Raw genomic sequence first — 4,539 nt, forward strand, 5'->3', positions numbered from 1 at the left:
AAGGTGGAATATAGTATGCGACAGCGTATAAGTACATTGTAGTTTTGGTTGCAGTTAAAGAGGTAGTTGATTGGATGTTAGAGGAAGCTTATTTCACAATCCTAGTCTTCGAGATTGATTCTAGTGCAAGATAGAAGATCCAGTATCTGGTAATTCAGGAAGAAAAAAGTTATTTTGGTGTAATGTGTGAAATCTTTAGGATGATTTCAGTGATTGGTTGAGTTCGAGGTGGTCAAGCCGACATGTGTGAAGCTTATTATCAATTTTTTTGGTACGCATATGGATTTGTAATCGGATTGAGCCAACTTGTTACACGTTTCATGTTGCATGTTATGCGGTTTCTTTTGAGCCGACATGGAAATTGATTTAATTTGTTGATGCAGATATATAAGACCGATTCATTTGAGCATTTTGGTATGTTCTATGTTGAGATTGATATGTGAGTGTGCAAAGTTTTGTGTGTGTGATTGAAGGTTTTTGTGCTTCAGTATATGACAGAGCAACATAACAAAGCAGAGAGACTGAACAGTGGAAGGAGACTACTTGCGCTTAATCGGAACTGCTTTTTGGCATTTGTAGATGCTACTATTTAGTTCATTTAATCAATTATCATTTATAATCATTTGTAAGGCAGTGAGCCTTCCTTCGGGTTGTAGCCTTCTTTTGTAATTGAGCAGTGAGCTCTAGGCAGTGTGCCTGAATGCATGTGCATTCCCCTCTTGTAATATTATCATACTCCTGATCACAATATTATAATATTGTGGGTTCCAATCCCACTATGGTTTTTTCCTTCTTGGGTTTCCATGTAAAAATTTTGGTGTTGTGGTTTTGTGATTGTTTACATTGAGTTTCCGCACTTTACTTTTATTCATTTGTATTTGGTGGTTAAAGAATCAGTTTAAGAAAGTTGTTAATTGCAAAACACTGATTCACCCCTCCCTCTTAGTGTTCATTTATTCCAACACGGTCTGGAGATGGTGGTTTCAGTAATGGTGGTGTCATCAGGTAGTCTTGAGCTATTGGAATGCTTGCTGGTAATTCTCTTCCCATTTGAAAAGAACATTCTTATGAAGCAGATGTGTGAAGGGATGACATTTATCTTCCAATTGTGAAATGAAGAGATGGATTCATTGTAGCCTCCCTTGTAATGTCCTCAACTAGATGATGTTATTAGGAGGTGACATCTCCATAATAGCCTTTACCTTTGCAGGATCAAACTCAATGCCCTTATTCGAGACAATGTGTCCTACGAGTTTCCCAGAGGTTACTCCAAAGACACTTCTTTGGATTTAGGCGTACATTATATTGTTCCAATCTGGTAAATTTTTTGTCTAGCACTATGAGGTGACCCTCTCTTGTTAATGATTGAGCCAATAAATTATCCACATAGTCTTCCATTAGTGTATGCATCATGTCATGGAAAATGGTAGTCATTGCCCTTTGATATGTGGCGCTTGCATTTTTTAGACTGAATGACATCACATTCCAATAGTATGTTCCCCATGGGCATGTGAAACCAATTTTATGTTGATCTTCTGGAGCAATCTTTATCTGGTTGTATCCCGAGAATCCATCCATGAGAGAGAGAGAGAGCATTGCATGCGTTGGTGTCAGGTCTACGATCATATCAATGTTGGGTAATGGGAAGTCATCCTTAGGACATGCTTTGTTTAGATCTTTAAAATTTGTATAGATTTGAATGCTCCCAGTTGATTTTTCTATGAGTATGATGTTGGATATCCATTATGCATAATCAATTAGCCTTATGAAACCCACATCTAACAACTTCTTGAGTTCTGCTTTGACTAACAATGCGATATGAGGATGCATCTTTATGAGATTTTGTTTTACTAGTTTGGCTCCTTCTGCTATTGTCAAATGATGCATTATTAGCTCTAGATCTAGTCCTAGCATGTTTGCATAGGATCATGCAAAATTGATTTGTCTCTTTTGAAAGAACTTGACAAAATCAAGATCTTCGGTTGGAGTTAATGATTCTGCTAGATGTATTATGTGTGGATTTTCTGGTGTTCCCAAATGGACTTCCTTTGTCTCCTCTATAAGAATGGATGACCTCTCCTGATTAGTGCTAAAGGGGAGAATGTCAAACCTTCCATCTTCAAGTGCCTCAGAGAGGTTTTCACTCTTGGATGCGTCCTTTGTTTTTACTTTTTTTCGGATCCAAAAGTACCACAGTGTGGTTTTCACTTGAAGATCCTATTTTGATTGTAATATTTTTGCGACTGAAAGGTTTGGCATTCTCTCCAAAGTAAGTTGTGATGTTAAGTTCAATAGAGAATCTAACCTTATGATCCCTGCATGGTATGTTATCGTGTAATTTGAGAAAATCTATTATCACGTCATCATTTTAGAAGGTGTCAAGGTACGAGAATTTTGTTGGTCCCAGTCAATGAGGTAGAGGTGAATTATTGGCATTACCTCATCAATAAGGTTGAGTTCATAGGATGTGTCTATTATGGTTAGGATGGAGGTATCAAGGTCATCGTCAGTACTATCCTCTTTGTAATCGGGCTCAAGAGGTGACCTATCTATCCTTGAAGTATCTTCAGTATCCGAATCCTAAAAGGTTTTGATCCATTCCTCTCCTTCAATTCCTTTGTCTTCAAGAGTATCAATAGAATCCTCTTCAGATTCATGTGAAGCAAAAAAAACCCATTCGTATTCATAAGAATCCATCTCTGAATCACTTGGTAGAACTCTGTTATTGTATATTATAGGGATGTCTGCAGGTGTGAAAGGTTTGTTGAAAACTGTTTCAGGGGTTGTATCTGATGGGGTTGTTGATGTTGCTTGGATGTTGTAAGTGGACAAGAGTTTTATCCTTGGAGTGATGGGTTTTTGTGCAAAATAACTCTTGTGCTTATTTGTTGTATGTGTGGACTTTAACTGATAAGTGCTTTTGCGACTTAGATTTTCTGATCTTGTAGGTTGACCTGCAATGGACAATATCCTTCTTCTGGCAGGAATGAATTTAGAAGTTGTCTGCTTTTGTTTGCTTGTAATCCTGAGCTTAGAAGAGCCTCTTGAACCAAGGTTGAATCTGAGTCCTGTTTCACCCCGTGGTTGTAACAAGGGTTGCAATGGCTCTTGTACACCTTGTTTGTGGGATATTAATTGTCACGAACCGTATTTTCAATAATGTGTTATTAGGAGAAATAATCTAGGTTTTTATTTATAAATTGAAATTGAAACAAATATGAACATTCATTTTGATGATAATGCAGTTGTATACAAATAATAGGAAATGATGTATGCATTTTACTTATGCAATATGTAATTAGATAGCTAGTATTATCTTAATTGGGGATCATCATTATTGATGAATTATTGAGTGCAAGTGATGCAGGGACAGGTGAACGAAGATGAAGGCGAGAACATGACTCAGGTAGAGTTGTTTTTAGCTTATGACTTCGTTAGACTAGAGGAATCTCCCACACCACAAGAGAAAAGTTTTTTGTGCAAATATGACTTCGTTGATGCATCATTGTTTGAATTGTGACTTCGTCAATACGTTATTTAAATTGAAATGATTTGAGTAAAAATTAGTCATTACGTTGATTTCATATATAAAAATGACTATTAGTTGAAAAATTAGAGTTAATTAATTAGCGACTTAACATATGATTTAGAATGCAAACTTTATGTTGACACGATTTCAATCCATATGAAGTTGATTATTATATATATTTCATAATTAGTTTAATAAAATTGATCAATATATGTATGTGTGTGTGTGTGTGTGTCTATATATATATATATATATATATATATATATATATATATATATATATATATATATATATATATATATATATATATATATATATATCCTTATACATTATTAGTTTATGAATAATAGAAAATCAAATTAGAATTTAATCACTAATGATTTAAAATGCAAGTTTTTATTATAAACATGTTATTTTACCAAAGGTGGCACTGTCGGATGTTTGTTCCACAAAAGGTGGCGGTGGCGGGTTATTGGTCGACTAGTAGAAGTCAACAAAGTCAATTTCCTCCACCAAATGATAGTCACACCCCACACACTACAGATCACTCCGCTTAGACTGCAAAATGACCATTGTTAATGGCTCGTGACCGACGGGAGGAAGGAGTAAATGGGCACGTAGTGCCATGGAGTTAAGCAAATGCAGATTTTTCATGATCCACAGAGGCAGTTGGAAGACTGCAGACTCCATGATGATGATGGAGAATACCAACCATCTCTCCACAATCCAAGGTTGATCACTTCAGAAGACATTACTTGGCCTCCCACCACTCTAAGATGTGTCGACTAGAGAGACCGCTAAACTGGTAATACTTTGGGGAAGGAGAAGACGTGGAATAGTTAAGCATCAGACCTATCTATAATGCAACGAAGACTACAAATTCATAACAATAGCTGAGCCTTAGACATAGCAGATTTCATGAGAGAGAAATAGTATAAATAGAGGCACAGGCTCGATAGTTAGAGAGCAGGAAAAAGATAGAAAATAGCAAGTTGGAGCAGAGAGAAAG

Source organism: Cryptomeria japonica, chromosome 1, assembly GCF_030272615.1.
Source record: "Cryptomeria japonica chromosome 1, Sugi_1.0, whole genome shotgun sequence".
NCBI lineage: Eukaryota > Viridiplantae > Streptophyta > Pinopsida > Cupressales > Cupressaceae > Cryptomeria > Cryptomeria japonica.